This window comes from Nicotiana tomentosiformis, chromosome 8 (genome assembly GCF_000390325.3).
Source record: "Nicotiana tomentosiformis chromosome 8, ASM39032v3, whole genome shotgun sequence".
Taxonomy (NCBI): domain Eukaryota; kingdom Viridiplantae; phylum Streptophyta; class Magnoliopsida; order Solanales; family Solanaceae; genus Nicotiana; species Nicotiana tomentosiformis.
In genome coordinates, this window is record NC_090819.1 from 26,569,367 (window position 1) to 26,580,450 (window position 11,084).

The following is an 11,084-nucleotide window of genomic DNA, read 5'->3' on the forward strand; positions in this document are numbered from 1 at the left end:
TGTCACAGTGTGTGCAAATTTTGTTCTTAGGAAGTGTGAGATACTTGCTTTTGGGATCCCATTTAGGTGGCAGATTCCCAAAGCCAATTCCTTTTCTATTGCTACTGTGATGTTCCTGTAGCCATGACAGTGCATCGGGGGACCTGTTCCATTTAAAAGTTCTGTCTATTTCACGCTTGACCTTGCCTAGATCCTTTGTCAAAATTCTTACCTACTCATCCTTCTTATACAACTCATCTTTTAGTTTACCTACATTTTCTTCTAGAGTGAGTTGTGTGCAATCAGTTGTCTTCTTACTTGTTCCTAATTTCAGTTTTAGGTTTTCAGATCTAAGTTCTAGGACATTTGATTCAAATACATGAACCTGGTTCTTTGGTGCAGTATTTTCACTTATAGTCGCACTAACTCTAAGTTCCAGGTTCTTACGCTTTACTTTTAAAATCACACATTCCTTAGACAACTGTTTCTTTTCATTGTTTATATCCTTAGATTCATTAATGAAATCTAGAAGTAACTCAGATAGCCTTTCTTTAGACAAAAATTTAATCTTGTCTTTTAGATGGATTATACTAACTTCATATTCCTCATCGGATTCTACAATTGCCATAAGTGCTTGTTCATCTTCATCTTCATCATCTGAGTCCTCATCTGAGCTTTCTCCCCAAGCAGCAACCATAGTCTTTGTTGATCCTTTGTTCTTTTTGGGATGAACATGTTCCTTCTTTCTGTTTCTTCGTTAAGTTCTTTCCTTCTTCCATTTAATTTCCCATTGAGGGCAGTTTTTGATGTGGTGATCAGTCTTCCCACACTTGTAGCAGCCCTCTTTGGTTTGTTTTTCAGGAACCCTTGGTTTGTTGTATCCTCCACTTCTTGAAGCACCCTTTCCTCTCATTAGGTACTTCTTGAAGTCCTTTGTGATCATAGCCATTTCATCTTCCTCTAGATTAGAACCTTCAGTGATTTTGAGTGCCAGGCTCTTTTCCTTCTTGGGTACATCCATCTTCATGATTTGCCTTTTAAGTTCATAAGCATTGAGATTTCCAATTAGCTCGTCCAAATTAAGAGTGGCAATGTTCTTTGATTCCTGAATAGCAGTGATTTTGCTCTCCCATGAGACTGGCAGAACCATTTTAAATATCTTCTCAACTTTGTCTTCTTCAAGAATAACCCTTCCAAGAGACTTAAGTTCATTGTTCGTGTGGTGAACCTTGTATACATATCTTGGATGGTTTCCCCTTCCTTCATAGTGAAATTCTCATATTGAGAATATAGTAAAGTTTCTCTGGACCTCTTCACCTGAGGTATTCCTTCATGAGCCACTTGCAAAGTGTCCCAAATTTCCTTAGCAGTAGTACAACTTTGAATTCTGCTGTACTCGTCCGGACCAAGTCCACACACGAGCCATTTCTTGGCTTTAGCATTCTTCTCCCATTTCCTCAAGTCGTCAGCAGTGCAGTCAGCTCTTGTGTTTGACACCTCTTCTCCTTCAGCATTTATCTTCATGGTAGCTAGTGGACCATCTATGACAATGTCCCATAGCTCATAGTCTTCTCTTATGATGTGGTCTCTCATCCTGTTTTTCCACCAAGAGTAATATTGGCCGTTGAAGAGTGGTGGCCTAGCAGTGGATTACCCTTCCCAGTTTCCAGGTGGTGCACTCATCTTGATCTTCTCCTAAGGTGTTAGACTCTTTAAGGATAACCTGCTCTAATACCAATTGATGTTTTAACTTCAATACCACACAAGACGGAGGCGGGAGTGATTTGTGTGGTATCCAATTTTTTGCATGCACAGATTATAGAAGGATATGGTTCTTCTATGTGTTCCTTATACTACTGTTGCGGAATAATAAATGCAGAAATTAAAGAGCACAAGTATTTTACGTGGAAAACACCTGGCTCAAAAGGTGAAAAAACCACGACCTCCTTCCCAGTAGGATTTTTCCAAACTCTCCACTAAATCACTAAGCTAGAAACTGCATTTACAAAATACTTTTGTAAACCTAGGATTAACTCTAATCCCGTTGTGGCAACCAGCCTCTAACTGCTGCGACAACTTCAAGTTAACTCTAACTTGAATACTCAGAGTACCTTTTACAGTTGCCTCTAGATAAAGCTGAAAGGTACAATCTGAAAACACATACTACAATTGGACTAGAATAAAAGACAGACACTTGGAACTGGTTCTTCTATCTGGTTCATGTAGCTTCAGGTTCGCACACTTGAATCACACACGAACTGCTTGCAAAATCCTTGCTATTTTGCTCTCAATTCATGATTAACTTCTGCTTTTGTGCGTCACCTGTAGAATTAGAACTTCTTGTGATTTATAGAGTTAGTAGAGTAGAAAACAACTAGAGTTCTAATGCTACTCTTCCTTGGTGGAAGAGTTCTAGTTGATCTCAACCTCTAACTCCTGCCTTATCTTGGATAGTGTTCTCTTTGATTAAGAAGTCCTTATCTTTATCAATTATGCAACCCTTTTCTATCAGGTGATATTAATTAGACGAGTCCTTTTCCTTATTAATTATGCAACCCTTTTCGATCAAGAGATATTAATTAGACCAAGTTAATCTTATCTCCTTCACGTGCATCCCACATGTTCGAATCTTCTCGTGTCTATGCACACAAGGGATGGACCTGGTTCATGCCCAAGCTTCCTTTGTCAATCTTCAAAACTAACCTTCACTTGGGCCAACATACAAGAAGTCCTACACTTATCCCAAAGAACCAAAGACCTGCTTGAAAAAATAAAGCTTAAGATCGACCTTGAAAAAATATTCGACCGGTTAGAATGGTCCTTCATTCGATACTTCCTCCAAAAATTAAACTATCTTTCCTCTATTACATAATCTATCTTGTCCTTCATTACGACCTCTTCCATTTTTATTTTGGTCAATGGCAAACCCACCACCTGCTTCTAGCCAAGTCCTGGCATTTGACAAGCTGACCTTTTTCCTCTTATCTCTTCATAATCTGTATGGAGATATTATCTCAACTAATCAAGGATGTTGTTCATATAAAATAATATACACTCATTAAACTATCTTGTGTAGGACCTTTTCTCTCACATTTACTCTTTGCTGACAACCTCGTTCTAGTCCCCAAAGCAAACACTTATAATGTACATTCCATCCTCCATATATCCAATCACATTAGTGCTCATAAAAAAGATAACTTTTCCAAGTCCAAACTCATATTCTGTAACAATGTCATTAACCTCCCAAAATACTTTGGCCAACGCTCTCAACATTTGCCCAGCTTAGCTTTTGGAAAATATTGTAACGACTCCATCGATTGTTTTGAGTATTTGCATTTAGTTCGGTAGTTTGAGGTCATGAGTAGTTTCCTATGGTGTATTATGACTTGCATGTATCATTAGCTTTAGTTTTCGAGTGGATCAGGATTGATTTAGAAGGATGATTCTCACTTGAGAAGCTTATAGTTGAAAGAGTTAACCAAGTTTATCTTTTGTGTATTTGACCTCGAATCAGAGTTTTGATGGTTCTGGTAGGTCTGGATGGTGATTTTAGACTTGGGCGCGTGCCCAGATTTGCAGTTAGATGATTCTAGAAAGTTTCGGCACTATTTGATAAAAGTCAGCAATTTGAAGGTTTGGAATGTTCACAAGTTTGACCGAGAGTTGACTTTGATTATACAAGTTTGGATTTTGGTTCCGAGAGTTGGAATAGGTTCATTATGTCATTTTGAACTAGTGTGCAAAATTTGAGGTCATTCCGAGTTGATTTGATATAGTTTGGCACGGGTTTTGGAGGTTAAAAGTTAAATAAGTTTGATTTGAGGTGTGATTCGTGATTTTTATGTCGTTATGCGTAATTTGAGACCTTGAGTAGGTTCATGTTATGTTTATAGACTTAATGGTATGTTCGGACGGGGTCCCGAGGGGCTCGGGTGAGTTCCCGGGTGATTTCAGATCATTTTTCTCATATTGGCAGTGCTGATTTCTCTTATTTCTTATGCTGGGCTATTGGTCATCGTGATCGCGTAGGTGTATCCTGAACGCGAAGATTGATTTGGGGACATTGGTGGTCTAGTCATTGTAGTGGTGACAGGGGGAGTGCGTTCGCAAAGGTTTGAGCGAGTTGCTCTACGCGATCGCGACAATGGTACCGCGTTTGCATTGAGGAGCTAGGGACTGGTGGAGTTAACATCGTGTTCGTGAGGTTTTTGACGCGTTCACGTAGGTTTGGTATCGTAGTGCTATTGTTTGCGAGGTGTTTTTCGCGAATGCGATGAGTATTTCTGTGGGCTATGATTTTGTGCTTCGCGATCACAAAACGTATCCCGCGATCGCGAAGGGTTCACCTGGGGAGTGTTATAAAGTACTATATTTCGGACCTTGAGCTCACTTTATCATATTTTGAGTTGGGGAGCTCGGATTTGGGCGATTTTGGAAAGGATTTTCATCGCATAAATTGGGGTAAGTATTCTTGACTCGGTTTTGATTATATTTCATGATTCCATCTTCGAGTTTGGCATTTGATTGATGATTTTAAAAGAAACATTAGGGGGTTTATCTACACTTTCCCAAAGTGAACAATTGGATTTTGAACATCGATTCAGAGTCGGATTTGAGTGAAATTAGTATGGTTGGACTCGTAATCGAATGGATTTTCTGAATTTATAAGTTTTGTCAGGTTCTGATTCGGAGTCGGGGTCAATTTTCTTGCATTATTTGTTAATATTAAGTTATTTTTGGCTAGATTTGAGCCGAGCGGAAGTGAATTTTAAAGAAAAAGCTATTTTGAGTGATGAGCTGGCCTAATTGAGGTAAGTATCTTGCCTAACTTTGTGTGGGAAAAACTACCCCTTAGTATTTGGGTTGATTGTATTATTTGAGTTATGTGAATGACGTATACACGAGGTGAAGAGTGTGTACACGGGTTTATATGTGGTATTTGACCGGTTTAGACTCTTAGACTTCTTTCATGCATTAAATTGAAGTTGTTAGTACCTGTTCTATCTTTTATTGTCAAGTTTACTCTTATATGCCTTAATTGAAGTTGTAACCTCTTTTATTGTCACATGTTTTACCTGATTTCATTATCCATATGTTACTCGATGCACTCTATTATGTCATTTTGCTTACTTGAGTCGTTTAGCTGTTCTTGTATTAATGAATAGATAAGGTTAGAATTTTGAAGTGTTGGATATTCTCCGTTGTATTGGTCTTTAAATTCCGTACGTTTCATTTTTTTGTGTTGGTATTTCGTAAATATTGGTGCTGAGTTATTTATGTTAGTAATTTGATATTGTTGGGATCGGGTTGTACGCCGTAATGAAAAAAGAAAAGATATGATATGGAGAGATAAGGACAGACGATATGCTATAGGTGAAATCAGGTTGCACGCCTCAACGGTATTTTCTTTATATATATTTGTGGATCGTGTTGTGCGCCGCAACGGAGAAGAATTGATATTTATATATATTAGTAGACTGGGTTGCACGCTGCAATGGAGAAGACTAATTTTATTGTGTTGACTGTTGTTGTTGTACCGTGGATGGGGTTCTAAATAAAAGAATTATTAACATGCTGTATTTTTTGTGACCAGTAATATAGAACTCGTTATCTCTCTCGGCATTGTACTATCTTTAAATGGTTATCACATTTTACGTTAGTTGGGTTCTCAAATTAAACGCATTGCCCATTTGATGTGTTACTTTACTTAAAATTGTTACCACGCTATACATTAGCAAATTCTATATTTAAATCGCTAATTTGTCTGATGTTTTACTTTGTTTAAAAACTTTAATTCCCTTTACCGTATTGATTTCTAACTAAACTCATTTGATACTCTATTTTTGTATAAACTATACTTTATTTTACTTTATTTGATTTCTAAAATAAATTCATTATCCCATTTGACGCCTTACCTTACTCAAAATTTGCTATTATACCTTATTGTATTTAAATAAATCTCTTGAATAATTTATTTGGCATTTGAAACAGATGCAATGTACATGGTAGCACGTCGACTTTACCATGCGAAGGTGATTATGTGGGCACAAGATGCCATGCGTGTAAGATTCTGAATTGTGGCTTATGATTTGTGATACGTGGAGTGGTGCCTCGGAGAAATTCTTGTTGTAATTTTTGCATTGGGAACGATTTTGATTACTGGAATTGTAATATATTTTCTTAATTTGAGTTCATTCATATTTCATTTGTATTCTGATTGTGTTATTGCTTTATTACCCGTTTACTTCTTGTTGCCAATTATGGTTCTATTATTCCTTTGTTGGTTTTACTTTAATAATCTTTACGGTGTTAGCCTTACATTGACGTTCTTTCCATTTCTAGCTTTATATTAATATTATGCACAAGTTTTATGTCTAGTAAGTGTCTCGACTTACCTCATCACTACTCCACTAAGGTTAGTCTTGATACTTATCGGATACCGTTGTGGTGTGCTCATGCTACGCTTCTGCACAATTTTGTGCAGATCCAAATACTTCTGATCGTGTTGGTTTTGAGATTTATGTCTGCGCGCCGGAGACTTCAAGGTATACCTGCTTGATGTTTACAGCCCTCGGAGTCACCTTCCGATATTATCTTTACTGTTGTTTACATTTATTTCAAAATAATATTGTATTTAAAATTCTAGTGTATGTCAGTAGAGCTTATGGCTATGTACTGCCGATTCTGGGAATTCTATAACATTGGTTCAGTTTTAGTTATGTTATTTTATTTATCAGTTTAATTTTTATGTAGTTAAGTTGGCTATCTCTGTTAGATCTCTTCATGTGCTGGGGTTACCTAGTCTTAGAGAGAAGGTGATATCACGACTACCTAAGGTGGGATTTTAGGGTCGTGAAAAATATATAGGCTTTCCCGTACCTAATATATATCCTAAATCCTTCAACTACCAATACATTCTCGACCGCATAATCAATCTTCTACAAGGTTCAAAAGTTAAATATCTCAATCTTATGGCTCGTACTACGCTTGTACGGTCAGTTCTTAACTCTATCCCACGTACCCAATGCATAATAACCTACTTCCTCCCAAAATCCTTACCAATATTGATCATATCCGACATAGTTTCTTATGGGACTCAAATACACAACAAAAAAAAAACAACCTTCTCAACTGGGATGCAGTCACCACACCCATGAAACATGGTGTACAAGGTATCCCAAAAATTCATGCTAAGAATCTGGCTATGCTTACTAGCTTCGCTTGGAGATTTGCTACACTCTCCCATCCATTATGGGTTTAAATACTTCAACGAAAATATTGCACACCTTTTTTAACCCTTTCACACTCCCTGACCTTTCTTACCAAAACATCATACTCACATATTTGGAAGAGATAAAACAAGGTTGCTCCCACTTTTCCACAAGGGAACCACTTGGAATATTACGATCGAAAATCAAATTAACTTTTGGTATAACCATTGGATATCCCCAAGCTTTGATCTTCGCCAACTAATACACGGACCACTAACCAATCATGAAGGTTGACTCATTTTAAACCATATTTTGACGTCCTCTACCTTTGACCTCACCTTGCTTTTCATTGACTTCACCCACCATGTCAAGTTACTAATACACAATATCTATATCCATCCCACTTCTGATTAACCAGATACATCACACTGGTCCCCTAATACTAATGGGGTCTTCGCCACAACCTCAGCCTATGCCTTCTTCCTTCTAATTATTGGATCCCCTCCCCCTTTCTTCCCATGCCATTTGGCTTTGGAAATATCCTACACTCAATAACATTAAACATGTTGGCCTAAGTAATTTTTGATGTTTAACAAAAAGGAACACATGCATGAACTAGTTTCATACACAGTATACACAGGGCACGGGCAGATTCAAGCACAAGGCATGCACGTCAAGGAGATACGTATAAGTGGTTAGATTTGATATATCCTTAACGAAAATATTGCATAATTGATAAGGAGCAGGACTCCTTACTTAAAGAGAACTCTATCCTAGATGTGGGAGGAGTTAGAAGATGAAGATAACTAGAACTCTTCCACCATGGAAGAGTATAGCATTAGAACTCTAGTTAATCTTATTCTACTAACTCTATATATTTCAGGATGTTCTCATTTTATAGGCATGCATAAAAGCTGAAGTTAAACGAGAGTTAAAAGCAAAATAACAAGGCATTTTGCCCGCAATTCCTGTGTGATTCAAGTGTGCAAACCTGAAGCTATATGAACTAGATAGAAGAACCAGTTCCAAGTGTCTATCTTTTATTCTAGTTTTATTGTAGTAAGGTTTTTGAGTTGTACCGTTCAGCTTTCTCTATAAACATTTGTACTTGGTACTTTGAGTATATTGTTCAAGTTAAGGTTAACTTGAAATTGTCACAACAACCTGAGACTGGTTACCATAAAGGGTTAGAGGTAATCCTTAGGTTTGCAAGAGTTTTATAAACGCTATTTTTGGCTTAATGATTTAGTGATGTTTGGGAAAAGTCATATTGGGTAGTAGGTCATGCGTTTTTTACCTTTTGAGCAAGGTATTTTTTATGAAAAAATACTTTTGTTCTTTACTTTTTGCATTTATTATTCCGCAATTGTAGTACAAGGAACACATAGAAGAACCACGTCCTTCTATAATGCTCTCAGAAATGATCTTGCAAAGGAAAAAGAGATGAATGAGGGCATTTTTCATGACATGTTGAAGCTGCTTCAGGCCGAAAACTAAGAACTTGGTCCGTCCCAGCCTTAAACCCTTCCTAGCCCATTTAGAAAACCAATGACCCGAATGGGATGTTTTTGCTTTTGTTTTTTTTGCTCATGATGTAGTACTTTTATTTCTTTCTATAATTTGTAGACGACTCTTATCAATAATAATCAATGATAATCACCGCTTTTTGCTCTAATTATTTGTTGATGTTCTTAGATGGCTAATATCCTTAGATTGATAATTGATACTTGACTTCATGATTGCATTTGAAGTAGCCTTAGTGGTTATGAGTAAGATCTGCTAAAATCTGGTTATCTAATATAATTATGCAACTTTTTGATGTTGCCAAAAAGGGGAAGATAGGTTGTGCTTTCTACTTTGGACTGTGATATTTATAACCTAATAAAATTGGTCCTTGATGATTTGTGACTTTAAAATAAAAAGTGCTCTAAGATTATGTTAATGTTGAGCTGAGGTGAAACAGGTTTCATGCTTATGAAAAGCACAGATTTTATCATCATCAAAAAAGGAGAATTTGTTGGTCTAAGTAAGTTTTGATGATTAACAAAAAGGAACATATGCATGAACCATGTCCAGACACAGTATATATAGGGCACAGGCAGATTCAAGCACAAGTCATGCACGTGAAGGAGATAAGTATAAGTGGTTAAATCTAATATCTCCTGAACGAAAAGGTTACATATTTGGTAAGGAGAAGGACTCCTTACCTGAAGAGAACTTTATCCTAGATAAGGGAGGAGTTAGAAGTTGCACTACTAAAAAATCAGGTTTTAGCGATGGACAAATTCTATAGCTAAATAAAAAATTCGTCGCTAATCTCATTTAGCGACGGATTATCAAGAAATTTCGCTAGCTGCGAGCATTTTAGCGATAGATTAGTGACGCTGTTCGTAGCTAATTTTAGTTTTTGTTTTGTAGTGTTGAAGATAACTAGAACTCTTCCACCATGGAAGAGTATAGCATTAGAACTCTAGTTAATCCTATTCTACTAATTCTATATATTTTAGGATGTTCTCATTTTACAGGCACGCTCAAACAGTGAAGTTAAAAGAGAGTTGAGAGCAAAATAGCAAGGCATTTTGCAAGTAATTCCTGTGTGCGAACCTGAAGCTACATGAACCGGATAGAAGAACCAGTTCCAAGTTTGTGTCTTTTATTCTAGTTTCATTATAGTAGGGCTTTTGAGTTGTACCTTTCAGCTTTCTCTAGAAGCATTTGTACTAGGTACTCTGAGTGTATTGTTCAAGTTAGAGTTAACTTGAAATTGTCGCAACAAAGTGAGGCTAGTTGCCACAAAGGGTTAGAGATAATCCTTAGGTTTACATGAGTTTTGTAAATGCTATTTTTGGCTCAGTGATTTAGTGAAGTGTTGGAAAAAACCCTACTGGGTAGTAGGTCGTAGTTTTTTCACCTTTTGAGCAAGGTGTTTTCTACGTAAAAATACTTTTGTTCTTGCATTTATTATTCTGCAATCGTAGTATAAGGAACACATAGAAGAACCAGGTCCTTCTATAATCTATGCACGCGAAAAATTGAACACCACACAAATCATCCCCTCTCGTGTGGTATTGGAGTACAAAATATCAAAACACTTTCTCTGGTTATTACTATGTTCTAAATTACCATTGTAGCCATGCTCTTTTATTTGAAGATACTACCTACTGCTGCCAGCACTATTTGTGGCCACCACATAGAAGAAATCCTTCATATCTTCACCATTTGCCCTCCGGCAGTTCAAATTTGGAGCCAGTTTAAATCTAAATCCCAAGCACTGACCACATCGACTGGTTGCACAATCTCTGTACGTCCCACAATCTCATCCCCATTAATCATACTTTAGCCATATCCTTAGACATTCTTACACCATTTATCCTATGGCATATCTTACTAAATTATAACCATAACATTTTTAATCATTTCTTGCCACTATCTCTACTCGCTCTATATCCCTTCAAGCAATTGAATTCCTTTACTTGACAACCACTTCCTCCAAGTGCCATTCCTACTCTCCCATCCCTGTCTGCTGGATGCCACCACAACAAGGTACTTACGAACTCAATATTGATGGTGATGTCGATCCTACTACTCTTCTACAGATTATACATTGTTATCAACAACTTCACACCATTCATAGTGAAAACTGACTCACATGTATTGATAACACTACTGTCAACTGGAAAGTTAAAATACTCACATATTTTTAATAATTGCAGCTTGATGCTCCGTGAGTTATGCCTACCAAGGATCCAACACACATTTAGATAAGGGAATGGCGTGGCGGATGCTTTGGCATGTTTTTGAAAGACCTAATTGCTGATTAACAACAACATATTGTTATTTTTGATAACCCTCCCACCTTTACTTTATCGCACTTACTTTCAGACATAATGGGCA